This window comes from Nicotiana tabacum, chromosome 7 (genome assembly GCF_000715075.1).
Source record: "Nicotiana tabacum cultivar K326 chromosome 7, ASM71507v2, whole genome shotgun sequence".
In the NCBI taxonomy this organism is placed as follows: domain Eukaryota; kingdom Viridiplantae; phylum Streptophyta; class Magnoliopsida; order Solanales; family Solanaceae; genus Nicotiana; species Nicotiana tabacum.
In genome coordinates this window covers 493,794-512,400 of record NC_134086.1, presented here as the reverse complement: position 1 = coordinate 512,400, position 18,607 = coordinate 493,794, and positions in this window count along the sequence as shown.

The window sequence follows — 18,607 nt, the reverse complement described above, 5'->3', positions numbered from 1 at the left end:
CTTATCGTGTTTAATGACATATTTTTTTTTCATCTACAAGTCATTTGTAATCAATAAGCAAGATTACTTAGTTATACATCTTCCTTGCAGAAATTTCCCTTCTACCACAATAGGAAGTGAACTGCCTCATGACCCTCGAATACTGACTAATCAACATCTTCTTCGGGTTTGAGTGAATACAAGTATCATTCTCATATTTAAGGTATATTTTTTATCGTGCCTTAAATATTGTTCCCGTTGTCTGTATAAAAAAAGAATTAGGAACTAGGTGTCATCCATAAAGCAGAAATCACGTTGCTTCTTAAAAAAGAAGGATAATGACAAAATTAAAGAAACTTGAAATTGTAAGTTGGATATACATGTGTCTAGGTATTCCTTTTGCTGTTTAGAAATTACATTTATAGTCAATAACAGACAGTATTATATAGTCTAAAAGCTATTGTATTTTTATTAGGATTGGCCACTGTGATATAAAATAAGTATTCTGCATAAGTATTGTTGCGGAAGACAGGGGCATACGTAAGAGTTTTCGTAAGCGATGTCGATATTTAAGAAAGTGAACAATTGTCAAATCACTATAACGATACAAATTAAAACAACAATAATTCTAATCTTATTTAAGAAAAAACGAAATCTTATCGATAATTTTTTTTGTTTTTTTAAATGCTTTCATAATATCCTTACCGGAAATAATACTAAATACTTTTTTTTCTATATAAAAAAATACTAAACAATCACTTAAAACTCTATCATTATCGAATTTTTTAAATGGTTTCGACCAAGTTCACCCTCCAAGAAAAAGAAGAAAGAAAAATAAAATTATTAAGACAACTCACCATGGAACTAAGTTACATGAAAAATTATTATTGTTAATTTTAAGCAGAAAAGGCAGAAAAAATTGTACTTTATAAAAGATCGACCCCAGAACCTCACCTAAAGTGCAGGAGCACGTCACCAGGAGAGCAAGCGAACTGCACGTCAAAAGTAGTGTCATTTAATTATTTATCAGTTGTTTGTACATATCAATAAGTTACACATATTTAGTGAACTTTTTGCAGTGATGACACCGCTTCCACCATGGCGTGTCCTGGCGGAAGAAAGGAATTTACTAATATTTAGATATCATGCCTATAAGATTGAATTTATTTTTAGCTACAAAAAATATAGGTTATTATGTTTCACTATGAAGTATTGGTGCGAGCCTATATATTCATGTAAAGACCCTGATTGTTGACTTTTAACTTCATAACTTATATATATTTATAAAAATTTGTTGTTTCTGAATTTTTATTTGAAGAGATATACTTTATACACATCATGTTGCTTGCAACCTTTAGAAAAAATATTATGTTTAACCAAAGCAATTTGGAGTTCATGATTATAAGCCTGGCTTTCAGCTTTATACAATTAAGTGTTAAAATAAACAATAAATTTTTTTTGTTAGTACTGCAACTTTGAAACCTTGTTAGAAGGATATGAAACTTATGCTATAAGGAAAATGGTGAAATATATTTGGACTTATCAGAGTTCTAAAAATTTTGCTCCTATAAAAATCGATGTGTTTATATATGAATCGCATTCATTTTGCTAAGCCAAAAGTTTAAGCTTCAATAGTGTTCAATTATAATAGTAAGTGCAGTAGTTAGAAGCTTTGAATAAATTTGGAAAACATGACGAATGAGGCAAAAACTTTTATTTATTTACTTTTTGTTTACACTTTACTTAGTTTTAGTGGATTAAAATCATATTTTAGAGAAAGTTCTTTTATCGAGAATGATGACAAATAGTTGGTAGGGGTAAAGCTTATTTTTCTTTAAAAAAGTAGTTGGGGGTATTTTCTTAGTAGTTACATTTTTTTTAGGTTACATTATTTTATATATATATTTTCTCTATTGACTGTAACGACCATACCGGTCGTTTTGAGCTCTAGCGTGTCGTTCAATAGTCTCAGGTCATGAGCAGCTTCATTTCAGGTGTTATGACTTGTACGTGTGGTCCGAATTGAATTTCGGGAAGTTCGGAGTTGATTCAGGAAGAGAATTCTCATTTTGAAAGCTTAAAGTTGAAGAAATGAACTAGTATTGAAATTTTGTGTAAATGACCTCAGAATCTGGATCCGAAGGTTTCAGTACATTCGTAAGATGATTTCGGACTTGTGCGTATGCCCGGTTCGGGTTTTGGATGACCCGGGAGCGTTTTGGCGCCTATTGTAGAAGTTAGCATTTAAAAAAAAATTGCACCAATTTGTCTTAAAGTGCATTTCAGTGTTATTGATATCCGTTTGGGATTACGAGACTGGGAGTAGCTCCGTATGGTGATTCTGGAGTTGGGAGCGCGATCGGAAGTGAATTCGAAGGTCTGTAGGTCATTTTGAAAGCATTTGGCTAAAGATAGAAATTTGAAGGTTTTTGAGAAGTTTGACCGAAAGTGAACTTTTTGATATCGGGGTCAGAATCCGATTCCGGAAGTTGGAGTAGGTCTGTAATGTCAAATGTGACTTGTGTGCAAAATTTAAAGTCAATCGGACGTGATTTAATAGAGTTCGGCATCGAAAGTTGAAGTTGGAAATTCTAAAGTTCATAAAGCTGGAATCGGGGTGTAATTCATGATTTTAGCATTGTTTGATGTGATTTGAGGCCTAGAGCAACTCCGTAATGCGTTTTGGGACTGGTTGGAATGTTTGGTTGGGGCCCCGGGGCCTCGAGTGAATTCCAGGTGCTTAACGGATCGAAAATTAGGATTTTGGAAAGGTAGAAGTTGCTGGTTGCTAGTATGTCCGCTTCTGCGGAAATGGGACCGCAGAAGCGGCCCCGCACAAGCAAAGGAGGAACTGCAGAAGCTGTTGGGAGTGAAGGGAGCCAGGACCGCTTATGAGGTCAGAAATCCGCAGAAACGGATGGCTCATCGCAGAAGCAGTTTTGGGCAGCTAGGCTGGGACCGCAGATGCGGTCATTTTTCAGCAGAAGCGGGACCGCACCTGCGGCGGAAGAGTCGTAGAAGCGAAAAATGCTTGAAGGCAGAGGGTTGTTTTAAAAGTCGGATTTTGGCCATTTCTCTCACATTTTTCATGACTTGGTCGATTCTTGGAAGGGTTCAAGAGAGGATCATCATGAACAATGTTAAGGTAAGTTATTCCTACCTATTTTGAGTTAAATACATTGATTAAGTATGGATTTTAGTATGAAAAAGGGTAGAAAATTGAGGGTTAGAGGAAGACCTAGAAATTATTGTAAATTGGATTTCACCACGAATTTGAGCATGGAACTAGGAGTAAATTATATATATTGATTTCCTAAGGTCATGGGTAATCTTTATCTTCGAGAAATTTTGAATTCCGGACACGTGGGCCAGAGGGCGTTTTGGTCAACTTTTCGTTCGGAGTCAGGAATGGTTATAAATTGGGTTGTAAAGTATAATTCAACATATATTAATGGATTTGTATGATTGTTGGCTAGTGTTAGAGCATGGTGCGTTGGTTCAAGTCTTTGGAGGAATTTAGAATGCCAATATTGAATGTTCGGAGCAAGGTGAGTCTCCTTTCTAATCCTGTGAGGAGGAAAGTACCTCATAGGTGAGTTAAATTGATTATGTGCTCCTAATTGTGGGGGCTACGTACGTACGAGGTGACGAGAGTCCGTGCATAGCTACTATTATGCTATTGTCCGGGTAGTCTAGGACCCAAAAACATGTTATACTTGGATTAGTTGTGAACCCATTGATGGCTTTAATTGCTTAAATCTTATAAAAAATATAAATGGATTTCAAAAAGAAAGACTTAAGCTTCGTTTTTTCAATTATTAAAAGGAATTGACCTTTCTTGGATATTTGTGTGCCTTCGTGTGTATACTTGATATTTGCTTGATATCTGTGGATGGGGTCGATCGCCTCGGTATGAATAGATGCATCTATAGGCGCGCCATCGACCCTCGGTAAGTGCACATTTATTTCTGTTAGATTGGGTTGTCGCCTCGGTGTGATTTGTGCATGTCTGTATTGCTGCCTGGACTTATTTGAGTTTGTTACATGCCTCACTCTGGCTCGAAATCATATTGTTACTAATAACAAGAAATCTAAGAGAATTTCCCATGAAAGAATTATATGTTTACTTGTTTTCTCTAACTGGATTAGAATCATGTTTATAAAATAAATCCACTGTTTAATATATTTAATAAGGATAAATAATCATTGTCCTACTAGTGAGTGTCAAAGTTGACCATCTCGTCTCTACCCCTTCGGGATTAGGAGGGATACTCACTGGGTACATGTTGTTTTTGTACTCATACTACACTTGCTGTGCATTTTGTTGCACAGGTATATGTGACTCCAGTGGTTTACTGGGCATAGCAGCGTGGATGATTCTGGGGCTAGATGAGCTGCATCATTCGAGATGGTCGCAGCTAGGGTATTCCCTTCTAGTGTACTATATTTACTTTCGCCCACTGTATTCCGGACAGATGTTGTATTTTATTGCTCTTATCAGTAGATGCTCATGAACTTGTGACACCGGGTTCTGGGATGGTCTGAAGTATTGTATTAATTGATTAACTTTTTTATTTGATTTGAAACTATATTCTTTAAAATTTTCTAAATATGGAAGAAAAATCCTAGTTTTTTAAAATGTTAAAAACGAGATTTTGTTTAAGTAATTTGGTTGGCTTGCCAGACAGCAGAGTCCGGCGCCAGCACGACCCTTAATGGATTTTGGGTCGTAACTGTCACACCTCCTTTTTCACTACACCTGCGAGGGCGTAAAAGGAGTTTTTTCTCTTAAAGGACAATCGGAACGAGATTTATTATTAAGATTTCAGAGTCGCCACTTGGGATATTAATGGTGTCCCAAGTCACCGGTTGAATCCCGAACCGAGAAAAATTATGACTCTGTAAACAGTCTGCGAACCAGAAATCCGAGTAAGGAATAATGTTAACTTGGGAGAAGGTATTACGCATTCCCGGGTTCCGTGGTTCTAGCACGGTCGCTCAACTGTCGCATTTAGCTTATTTATCTGATTTTATTACATGAAGAACCTATATGACAATTTTTACTTTTAACTGCTTTTATTCAGTATGTATTTTTTAAAGGAAAGTTGAACGTCGTTTAAAGCGTGCTTTCGGATCGCGTCACATGAAATGTACCCGCAATCCTAAGCACATTCTATTCAACATTTTGGGATTTGATTTGGATCGCATGAAATGCACACCCGAGTTTAATGTAATTTTATTAAAATCGTGTCTAAAAATACTAACGCGTTGTTATCTTTTGGGAAGGCCGTGAAATTCGCTAAACGGCCTGTCCCGAATTTCTAAGTATTTTTTAACTTTTACTGAGGGACCCGCAATTTTGTATTTTATTGGGCGAGGCTCGTCTCATTTTATTTTAAAAGGGCAAGCCTAAAAGCAACTATGATTATCTATTTTTCTTTTGTCTCTAGAAGAAAATAAAAGGTCCTAATTAATTAATATTGACGTTCGGGCTTCAAGTTCAATTTTGGGCCCAAACAAAATGAAGAACCTTTTAATTTAGACCCGCTACCTAACTCAAAACCCGAATTTATACGATGCCAGTCCAAACTAAGCCAAAGAGAGAAGGCCCAATATTAGAGCAAGATGGGGCTCAGCACGCCATGAGAAGGTTCACAGTTCGAACCTGCACACACACCAGGGGGGAAGATTTTCTGCATTCCAGTTCACAACCCATGTCACTTTGCCTTAGGAAAATTAAACAATTTCTTACTTGAGACACGACTATCAACAACGTTACACAGAGGCTACAATCTAAACACCAATTCACGCTTGCCTAACTATAATCCATATGAATTGAAGAGCAAAATGATACGTGAGTTTGGAATATAAAAACAACCCAGATTGCAATTGACGACACAACAAAATAGACAAACACACCATAATTCTGAACTAATTCAACCTATTCATTTGCAGAATGCATCAAGCTTGAATGAAACAAATCTAAGTATATATGAATCAATTCAACCATCTAACACCATGTCACTCTACTAGTAACTCACATGCTCAACTACAACTAATCTGGACAAAACAATCAGACTAAGTTAAACAACAAACAAAATCAGAAAAAACAAGTGAGCTTGGACAGTTTCCAGACTTCAATTCTTCATTTCCATTTCATTCCTCAAATTCACTTCCAAACAAAAAAGAGCTACAAGGTCACATACCTGGAAACAGGACAGAAAAGGAAGAGAAGGGATCAACAGCAAGTAATCAAACTGATACTCAGCAATTCAAACAGCAGTGATGGGCAGAAATCAACAGCAATTTAAGATTTAACTCAAAAAGCCTAGAAAAACTTTGAAACCCAGTAGGAAAACAGAGATCACCCACACACACAGCTTGAACACCAATTTAACTTGAAATCTAACCCAGAATTCCCACAACAATGAGAAATAAACACCAATGGAATAGTTTCTGAATTTCAACTAACAAACCATGAACTAAGAGAAACCTGACTAGCAATTAAACTTGAAATTGAAATGCAAACAGCAGTATAACAGTGATGTTTTGGATTTTTGAAGTTTTGTTGTGGTTTTGGTTTTTTATTTATAGAAAAGCCTAAAACAATCTAAGGGAAATTTCAGATTTCAGATTTCAGATCTCATTGTGAATCTGCAGCTAGAGAGTATTTGGGGGGAATTTTGATGGCTGAAAAGCTTCTTATTCATGGCACTATTCATGCCTTTATATAGGCCAAAGGAGGGGAAGCCCTCACATTTCTGTTGTCCCTATTAGTCCCTTTTTCTTTTCAGCTTTAGCCCTTTATTTATTAACTTGTTAACCAAGTAACTACACCTATCCTTTGCAAATTACCTAGAAGCCCCCATCTAGAATCTCTTAGGGGGTTCCACATAATTCTTGTAACTACCAATTACCCACAACGCCCTTGAATTCACTCAAAATTACTAAACTAGTCTAGCCAACTATATCCAATCCTCCTACAGCTAATTATCCTGCCAATGCACCTTGAACATTAACTAAACTAAACTTAATCAAACTTACAAAATACCAATTCAATTAGACGGGAACCAAATACTTTCAAACCAGATTTGAACTAAAGAAATCTAACAAGAAAAATCAAATTACAAGAAGGAACTTCAACTAAACTAATCAATTTAACAAATACCTAACAAATAAACTATCCAAACGAAGAATCAGAATTAATCTAATAAGCCAATTAACAGAACGAACAAAACTAATCCGAAAATTTAAACTACCTAAGTCGAAAATTCAAACCACACTGGAAGCAACACTAAACAATTGCGTCACAGATACTCAAACATACAGAAAAACAGAAAGAAAGAAATAGAAAAGAAAACTCACTGCCATGGTGTAACACTTCTCTTTTTTAAAAATAATTGAATATCTTTTGGCGATAAATGACCCTTGCCACTGATGGATTCTTCACGAGGAAGATGAGGAGACCAAGTAATACCGATTTGGTAGCCTTTCCGAGAATTTAGGCTTTCCGGCCAACTTTGAATTAAAATTCGAGCCATTTAACTGATATTTGAGGACCACTGGTTGTGGATTTGGGTTAAGGGAGTTGAGGAGATTCGGCGGTGTGAATTTGGTCAGATTTGGACCACTTTGTGACTTGGCCGGAGTTTTTCAGATTTAAGATTCGAAGACTTAGGGTAGATTCGAGGGAAACTAAGTTGGGGGTTGGAAAGAGGATAGAAAGAGGGTTCTAGGGTGTTATTTTGGTATGATTTGGAGATGGGCCGCCGCCGTGGGCGATTTCCTGCGGCGGCGGACGATGGTGTTACGCAGAACTCATTAGGGGTGTGTTTGGAGACGACGACTGGAGGGTGGTGGGGGGGAGTCTTCCGATACTTAAATATAATTAGGACCTATAGTTGCCAGCCGTTAGATCCTTGGACCTCGACGGTCCAGATTAAAAGGCACGGAACGACGTCGTTTAGCTGGGGAAAAGGGATTGGGTCGGGTGAGGGAAGGCATGGGCTTGGGTGTGTATATGTATTTAATTGATTTGGGCTTGCAAAAATAAACAAGTAAAATGGCCCAATTCGTCAGCCCCTCTTTGTATTTCTTTTGTTTTATTTTCCTTTTCATTTTGTTTTCCTTTTCTTTTTTCTTATTTTGTATTTATATCTTTTTTTATTTTGTTAAAAATGACAAAATTAAAACCAAAAACCAAATTGACCCTAAAATAATATCTCTTAATTTCCATTTACACAAATTCCTAATTTAAACACAAACTAAAACAAACTTAAACTAAAACTACAAAAAGGACCATTTTTGTTATTTTCTTTGTATTTTGTTCTAAAACAATTTAACCACTAATTAATCCTAAAATATGAAATTTAATCCTAAACGAATGTCAAGTATATTTTTGTATTTTTCATATGAATTAAAATGCGCAAATAGAATGCAAACAATTATCAGAAAATGACACAAAAAATCAAAAAAATTATAAAAATAAAGAAAAATCAATTTGTTTGATTTTTTTGGGAATAATTCATATATAGGGCAAAAATCACGTGCTCACAGCTTCCCCTCTTTGCTCGGAAACATGAAAGGTTTTCGGGCAAAGATAAGTGAGCAAATACGAGTGATTTTTGCACGTTTGAATATTTCGTGCGAATCATTTTTGAAAGAGCTGACTGCACCCTACTTCAGAGATCGCGTACATATCCTGGGCTAAATAGGAATTAGGTCAGTGTAGTTCGGGAGTGTCTGGTAGCTGGGACTACCAGGAGCTGTGATTTTACTGCGTTTGCTGCTGCTACTGCTTACTGACCTCCCTTATTACACCATCTCAAAATAAAAGAAGCTAAACTAAGCTATGACCTATGAATTACAAAATCATATCTAAAGTCTTCAAACTTGCTCTTGTACTTCCTTGTTGCCTTGTTGTCTTGTATCCTCTTGGTGAAATCTCTTGTTGCCATTTTGAATTGTAAACTGAGATGTTGTGCCTTCTCTTCAAATTGCTGAACTTGAATGTATTCCCTTGTTGTGCGGGTGGGCTCCCGGCGGCTGAATTTGAACATGAATGTATTCCCTTGTTGTACGGGTGAGCTCCCGATGGCTGTATTTGAACTTGAATGTATTCCCTTGTTGTACGGGTGTGCTCCCGACGGTTGCATAGACAAAACAAAGAAAACTTTCTGCCCCAGTTTGGAAAACTGGGTGCTTGTTACCGGATATTAATAAGAATTTAACCTTAAATTTTGAATTGTGATACCTGACTTCTGAATTTGAACTTGAATGTATTCCCTTGTTATGCGGGTGGGCTCCTGACCTCTAAACTTGAACTTGAATGTATTCCCTTGTTATGCGGGTGGGATCCCAACCTCTGAATTTGAACTTGAAGCTCCTGACTTCACAAAAATAGACAAAACAAAGAAGACTTTCGACCCTAGATTGGAAAACTGGATGCTTTTTACCGGATATTAATAAAAATTTAAACTAAAAACTTGAATTGTGATACCTTTGTTTTCCAGGCGAGCTTTGAATTTGAACTTGAATGTATTACCTTGTTATGTGGGTGGGCTCCCGACCTCTGAATTTGAACTTGAATGTATTCCTCTGTTATATGGGCGGGCTCCCAACTTCAAATTATCCTAGGTGAAAAATTCATCCGACTAAGATTTTTATCTTAGGTGAAAGATTCAACAGACTAAGATTTTTATCTTTATCTTAGGTGAAAAATTCATCAGACTAAGATTTTTATCTTAGGTGAAAGATTCAATAGACTAAGATTCTTATCTTTATCTTAGGTGAAAAATTCATCAGACTAAGATTTTTATCTTAGGTGAAAGATTCAACAAACTAAGATTTTTATCTTAGGTGAAAGATTCAACAAACTAAGATTCTTATCTTTATCTTAGGTGAAAAATTCATCAGACTAAGATTTTTATCTTAGGTGAAAGATTCAACAAACTAAGATTTTTCTTTTTAACTTAGGTGAAAAATTCATCAGACTAAGATTTTCTTTATCTTAGGTGAAAGATTCAACAGACTAAGATTTTTATCCTAGGAGATAAATCATCAAACTAGGTCGAATTTTTCGAATCCAGCCTTTCTTAATCTTTCAAATTCAAACTTCCTTTATTCTTTTCAAATTGACTTTCATGTTCTTCAGATGGGTACCCGACTCCAAAAACTTTTTTGCCCCAGCATATCTTTCCGCCGTCAATAACATTTTCATGCCCCTGTTTCAAATCAAGAAAAATTCTGTCAGTTTAAAGTGCGGTGGTTGGTTGTGGTACTCCTGCTGGGGATGGATTTCCTTTTCTCCTTTCCATGCTCTGCGTTGTCCGACCATCTTTGGAAATTGGCTGATAACTTCCAACCTTTTTGGCGACTCCTTATTCACAAACCTCCACATTTTACCCTTCCTATCTGGCCCCGATATCTTCAATGACAACTGATTTCTGCTTGGAATATCTTTCTGGTCACTGGTTAACCATTTTTGTCAATCTTACCACGGAAGATACCTTTGATTTTTTCACCTAATACCCTCCACCCGTTGCATTGTCCATGACTTGATATGTACCAAACCTTTGTGTTTCATAAGGATCCCAAAGTATGTTGATTATTACCAGCTCAGTGCTCTTGTTGTTTTTCTTGACTTGTGACCCCATTTCGTGCAATTGGAAAGCTGGTGGCAAATTTTAAAGTCATTTCTCACTTGTTATGATCAAACAGACTCAGAAAGAGGAAGTGAATAAAAAACAAAGGAACGGAGTGAAGGACAAAGGAAAGAGATGATTCCTAAAAGAGAAAACTACTAAGTAGAGACCTATCAGATGAGGATACCAACTCTAATGACCATGACATGCCCCTATAGTTATTCTGTCAATCAAACATGATGTTCATCTCTTGTTGTACCTTTAAACCATGAAACTGGATTTGATGCTTTGATTATACAATCTGATTCATAATCCTTATTCGACTTGTAGTGCCCGGGGAGTTTTCACCATCAAGACTCTCTCATTTGTTCTTTCTCTCAACTTACTGTCGCCTTATGGTGCCCGTGAAGGTTTTCACCAATAAGACTCTCTCATTTTTTATTTCTCTCAGCTTTCATCGCCTTGCGGTACCCGTGAGGTTTTTCATCAGTAAGACTCTCTCATTCTTCATTTCCCTTGTTTGGACCGGAGTGTTGCTCTTGATGTGATTCACCTCTACTCATCTCTCGAACACTGATCGGAAGGTCTTTCTTTGGACTGTAATGTAGGCTTTTGGTTGCGTTAGAAAGAAATGGTATAAAAGGCTCAAAACAATTTCAAAATGGGTTAAAATTACAACTTTCGGAATCCAACTTCTCACAACAATCGCAACTTCTACCCCAGTTTCTTGGTTGGGGACTTTTGGATTTTTATTTCGATGAGACTGAACCTCTGAGAGAGGTTGCCTACGTACCCTTTCGGGATCAAGTCAAACGTAGTTCTCGTCATATGTATTACTTTGTTTTTTGTGATTTTTTTTGTTCTTCTTTTATTCTTTTCTTTTTAGTTTTCCTTTTCTTTTCTTTTCTTTTCTTTTCTTTTTCTTTTCTTTCTTTTCTTCTTCTTTTTCTTTTCTTCTTTTTTTTTCTTTTTCTTTTTCCTTTTCTTTCTTTCTTTCCTTTTGTTTTTTCTTTTCTTTCTTTCTTTCCTTTTCTTCTTTTCTTTTCTCTTATCTTTCACGCTTGTGTTTCTGATCTTTGCTACTGATTCCGAAAGAGGAAGAGGGGTATGAAAGAAACTAGGTAAGGCTCAAAAGGGGTAACGAAGGATATAGTGTTTAGATAGCATAACAAAATGCTTTCGTCATTCCAATCTTCGACATATGCCAAGTACAAACAACATAATTACACAAACATTCGTAACATTTCTGATTGTGCCAGACTTGATAACCTTATATACGCATTTTCCTTCTTCATCTGTTAAATACAATGCACCATTGGGAAACACTCTCACTCTCAATACCACGAACGACCCCCTATCAATTTGGCCAACTTGCCTTTACGGTTTCTTTATGTTTTACTTGCCCCAGTTTCACATGGTTCGGACTTCAAATGATCTCAAATTTTTCTTATTTTTAAAAGTGTCCCGATCAACTCCCAATGGCTTTATGATTAACTTTTAAGATTAGGCCTAAACCGTGGGCGCATGTCATGTCACTAGAATCGGCGTTGAACAAAAGACAAAATAAAAGATAAAAAGAAGTAGACAAAGAAGGTGGCTGGAGGTAACAAAAGAGCGGAATTTGTATTAGAGAAACGGTGAAACATTTAAACAACAAACAAACAGTTACAACCCTAGAACAAACTTAGATAACACCACATGAGATACTAGACAAATAAAAGGATTGAAGGGTTTGAGTCACAAGACAATATCCGAATTATAACCCTGAAATAACCCGGACAATAGAAATGACAAAACAATGAACAACCAAAGCTCCTCTCGGCTGACCCAGAAATGGAGCGTCTTTCCAATTACCAAGCACGGTATTTTTAGCCACTAAGCTTCGCATCCATATTTCCAAGACCATTATCTGCTTCAGTATCTTTAACTTCAGTCAACAAGTTCCCAAGAGGATTCTCATACCCCATGTCACCGGGCATCATCCCCACCAAGTGTGCCTCCTCGTGTAAAGGACACAGCGTGATATTCTGGGTGCCACTGTCTTGAATCAAATTTTCCTGGATCATCCTTTCTATTTCTCTTTTTAAATCACAAAAATTTTCCACATTGTGCCCCGGAGCATTGGAATAATATTCACACCTTTTAGATGAGTCAAAGCTTCTCGCACGTCGGTCCACCTGATTTGGAAGAATTGGTGCAATCATGTCATGTTGTTTTAACTACTCAAATAAGCTTGCATAGGACTCTCTTATTGGTGTAAAACTATCTTTCAACTTTTGTTCCTTTCTATACCCCTGGCTTGGATGTGGGTTAGAAGGTACTTGAAAATTTTGCGGAGGCTGGTGGAGATGTTGTGATGTTCGTGCTCGCTTTCTTGGGTGATTTGATGGCTGGGTAACATACTGGGATGGATCAACAGAGTATGGGGGTTTTGAGGTGGATAGTAATGCTTAGGGGGGTCATAGAAAACCTGATGAGGCTGCACATACCTTCGAGATGTCTCCTAGGACCTCTTCTCGACCCTGATATCATCATGATTTATTCATCCCTCCCATTCGCATCACCAGATTCAATTTGGACAGCCTGAGCTGCATCTTTGAGAGCTGCTTGACTTATAATTCTGCTTGTCTTAAGACCGTTCTCTACCATTTCTTGTATTTTGATTACTTCTAAAAAGGATTTACCAACTGCGGACATCATGTTTTGAAAGTAATTCTGCTCTTGAGCCTGAATGAAAACAGTGACTAACTCGTGGTCATCCATGGGTGGCTTAGCTCGAGCTGCTTGCTGTCTCCATTTAAAGGCATATTCCTTGAAACTTTCACTTGGTTTCTTCTTGAGGTTTGAAAGGGAAATGCGGTCTGGGGCAATGTCGATGTTGTATTGGAACTGTTTGACAAATGCCTGTGCCATGTCATTCCAGACGTACCAGCTAGATGTGTCTTGGTCCAAAAACCATTCAGATGCTACTCCCGTGAGGCTTTCCCCAAAATAAGCTATTATTAATTCTTCATTTCTTCCCACACCTCTTAGTTGATTGCAATACCTTTTTAGGTGGGTTATGGGGTCTCCATGTCCATTGTACTTTTCAAATTTGGGAATCTTGAAACCAGGCGGCAAGTGGACATCGGGGAACATACATAGATCTCTGAAGCCAACACTCTTTTGACCTGCCATTGCTTGCGTGTTTTTCAGCCATTGCTCTAATATTTTCACTCTTTGGGTTATTTCTTCCTGTACTCTCATTCGGGCAGGATTCTCAATGTTTGCAGGAAGATCGAATGAGTACGAGTGGTGCTCTTACTATGTAGCAAATTGTGACTCATGACGGGGCTTTCCTTGACCATTGGCCCATTCTTGATGTATTTCAGTCATTTTCTATTTCGGTGTTCTATTTTCCTCAAACACCGTAGACTCTAGTTAAATTCTCTGACCCTGAGTCTTTTGAGCACTTGTAACAGCGTCGATGTCGGTTATCATTTTTACTCAGATCTTGTGTTTCCAGCTTACCACAAACCGACCATCTCAACTCTCTTCACAATTCAAAATAAAACATGTTAGAATGGATTGAGTCGGTCCTCATTATTAACAACATCTTTTTTCATTTTTTATTCAATTTTTCTCTTCCATTTTTCATTTTTTTGGTTGTAGTCGAATCTTATGGAGATTGCCTACGTATCATGACCCCGCATGAATCAGACCGTGCGTCGTTCGGGCAAATGAAAGGTAAACAACAATGAAGCATTTTTTGGAATTTTCAATTTTCATAATAAAACAAACTGGATTTCAAAGGTTTAAAGATGACCTACAAACTCGAAAATCAAACAACCCACATATTCTAATCAAAAAAATTACACACTCAAAAACAAACGGCAAGCTTCCTTTCCCTGTTTGCCAATTTCAACCAAATGGCTATTTCTGCAAACGTGGCCCCTTCCCAATTTCTCATGAATTTTGAGGCCGGTGAGGATATATTTTATGACACTCCACAAACTTGTTCGTTCTTTCACGAAAATAGCCTTTCGACAATTGAAAGATACTCTAAGGCTATTTCACCAAGAACGGTTTAAGACATTGCCGAAGCTAGCTCGGCTTATTTTGACCAAAAATCCAAATGGTATTCACTTGACCTCTGACTCTTTTCCTTGTTTGTCAAATTAAAATAAAAGACCTGATTTTGCAAACACGGCCTTTCAGCACTTCGAGGACGAAGATTTTAAGGTTGTGCGGGTCAACAGGCCAAAATCTAGAAAATGACCAAAAGGTGACTGTTTATGCGAAGTCAGCCTTCCGGCGTCCCTTTCGGGAACATTCGGTTATTTTTGACAAAAACGGCATCACCGACTTATTTACGACTCCTTTTCTTGTTTTTCAAATTAAAATAAAAGACGTGGTATTGCAAACACGGCCTTTTAGCGCCACAGGGACGAAGATTTTAAGGTTGCGTTAGCTAACCGGCCAAAATCCTAAAATATGACCAAAGGTGGCCATTTATGCAATGTCAGCCTTCCGGCGTCCCTTTCGGGCACATTCGGCTATATTCGACAAAAGCGGAATCACCCGACTTATTTATGACGAAAATTAAAAAATTTGATATTTTTGGCTATTTTTTACAAAGGGGAGGTTGGATCCGATGAGGGTTGCCTACGTATCTCACATCCGGTGAGAATCAAACCTGTGTAGTTCGGGCAAATTAAATAAACTATTTTGAAACAAGACTCTTTTCATTTTCATTTTTGGCAAAATAAGAAAATTATTTTCAAAAGCAAGACTTTTTTTATTTTCAATTTTTGGAATTTCATAAGCAAATAAAATAAAATAAAAACTACTTTTAAAAACAAAACTTTTCATTTTCATTTTTCATGGCTATTTTTCCTTTTCTATTTTTGAAAATAATACAAACTAAAATAAAAGACATCTTTTCCACACATTTTGCTTTTTTTTGAATAAAACAAACAACTTAAAAATTAAAATCTTTTCTTTTTATTTTCTCAAAATTTCGGCAGAGTTTCGACAATACTTGGGCATTGGGTTTTTCTAAAATAATCTACTAACTCTCCAACTGCTATTTTTCTCTCTTTCTCTTTTTGTCAATTTTCCAAAATTTTCTAACATTCCCGAGATTCAGAAGCCAGTCAACATGCGGGTCCGAAACAAATAAATGCACAAAAAACAAGTAGGATGCATCAGGATGGTCCTTTCCATTTCAGGTTGCTAGTTCTGGACGGACCCAACCCCTGTGTTGAGTCCCCTAAGTCAAAAATGCACATGATGCAGATAAGCGTTCCTACTAGGGATCCGACATGAAGTTGAGTTATTCTAGGTTCAGAACCTGGGTGTTTGTTCTAGACCTGGCTTACTCGAGCGGACAGCTCGAGCCGAGAGGGAGGCAGCGTACCGGGAATACAGAAGCTTCACCGGCTTTACAACTTATCCAAACCTCGTTCTAAATTGGGAATTAGACGCTATACAGAAAAGAAGTCTCACGAAGTGCACCCTTCTTCATGATTTAGAAGACTCATAGAGAAGACGGGTTTCGGCACAGTTTATATACAGTTCACAGAATATCAAAGCGGTAAAAGCAGTCAACTAGCACATTAAGCATAGATCATGTAACAAAATTAGATAATGCCAAACACAACAATTATTCTAAGCTCGAATTCTGAACCCTGAACAAAACGTTCTGGGTTCTTATCCCTATCAGAGTCGCCAGAGCTGTCACACCTCCTTTTCACTACACCCAGGAGGGCGTAAAATGAGTTTTTCCACTTAAAGGACAATCGGAACAAGATTTATTATTAAGATTTTAGAGTCGCCACTTGAGAGATTAATGGTGTCCCAAGTCACCGGTTGAATCCCGAACCGAGGAAAATTATGACTCTGTAAACAGTCCGCGAACAAGAAATCCGAGTAAGGAATTCTGTTAACCCGGGAGAAGGTGTTAGGCATTCCCGGGTTCCTTGGTTCTAGCACGGTCGCTCAACTATCGCATTTAGCTTATTTATCTTATTTTATTACATGAAGAACCTATGTGCCAATTTTTACTTTTAACCGCTTTTATTCAGTATGTATTTTTTAAAGGAAAGTTGAACGTCGTTTAAAGCGTGCTTTCGGATCGCGTCACATGAAATGCACCCGCAATCCTAATCACATTCTATTCAACATTTTGGGATTTGATTTGGGTCGCATAAAATGCACACCCGAGTTTAAGAATGTAATTTTATTAAAATTGTGTCTAAAAGGACTAACGCGTTGTGATCTTTTGGGAAGGCCGTGAAATTCGCCAAACAGCCTGTCTCGAATTTCTAAGTATTTTTTAACTTTTACTGAGGGCCCCGCAATTTTGTATTTTATTGGGTGAGGCTCGTCTCATTTTATTTTAAAAGGACAAGCCTAAAAGCAACTATGATTTTCTATTTTTGTTTTGTCTCTAAAATAAAAGAAAAGGTCCTAATTAATTAATATTGACGTTCGGGCTTCAAGTTCAAGTCCGGGCCCAAACAAAAGGAAAAACCTTTTAATTTGGACCCGCTACCTAACTCAAAACCCGAATTTATACGATGCCAGTCCAAACTAAGCCAAAGAGAGAAGGCCCAATATTAGAGCAAGATAGGGCTCAGCACGCCATGAGAAGGTTCACAGTTCGAACCTGCACACACACCAGGGGGGAAGATTTTCTGCATTCCAGTTCACAACCCATGTCACTTTGCCTTAGGAAAATTAAACAATTTCTTACTTGAGACACGCCTATCAACAACGTTACACAGAGGCTACAATCTAAACACCAATTCACGCCTGCCTCATTATAATCCATATGAATTGAAGAGCAAAATGATACGTGAGTTTGGAATATAAAAACAGCCCTGATTGCAATTGACGACACAACAAAATAGACAAACAGACCACAATTCTGAACTAATTCAACCTATTCATTTGCAGAATGCATCAAGCTTGAATGAAACAAATCTAAGCATATATGAATCAATTCAACCATCTAACACCATGTCACTCTACTAGTAACTCACATGCTCAACAATGGTGGTCCTATTTCCTTCTACCCATTAAAACAGATAGTTTCCAACACAGAATCAACTAAACTACGGAGAAACAACTACACACAGCAGCACATAAACACATATTTGCAGAATGGGATGAATGAGAATCAACGAGCACACAATATGAATCGGAAACAAGAAGAGTGGGGAACGGGTACATACCAGTGAGGCTTAGTGTGCACACTACAAGGATGAGTATAACAAATCGATTTCTTTGTTCTGGAACGATTTGAAGCTTGAACGATTTGATTTCCTGTGTTGTTCGTATTTTCCCCCTTTCTTTTCTTTTTGTTTTCTTTGTTCTTTTTACTTTTCTTTTTGTTTTTGTTTTGTTTTGAGTTACTTAGAGAAGAGAGAATGCGGCCACATACCTTGTCAATTCTGCGGTAGGTAGGGCACCGCATAACACACAATGCGACCGCATATGTGTTATGCGGTAGGGTCAAGTGAACTACTGAAGGGTGACAAATGTGGTGCACAATGCGGTCGCATAAGTGAAATGTGCTCCGCATAGTCCACCACTTCGACGCATTTTTACCCACAATTTTAACCAAACTTTCTGCTTTGGTTTGCGATCAAAATGCGGTCCGCATAGTGAAAATGCGATCGTATCTTTGTAGCAAACTTCACATGGTGGTTTTTCTTCCTTTTTTTATGCATCCCTGCCAAGTGTTGTGATCTTTTGAACCCCCTACACTCTAACACACACTTTAAATTGCTCAAGCAAATCTATCTATTAACGAAGTTGATGTTTCTTTGGATTCACTCAATGGACGGACATGGACCATTTTTGAGAGACAGCTGCTCCACTAAATGTTTTTATCCATCTGTGCCCAAGTGGTGCTTGATGTGTTGGCCATTTACCTTGAATGTTCGGGACCCATCTTTCGATTCTAGTTTCACCGCTCCATAGGGAGAGGCATTGACCAC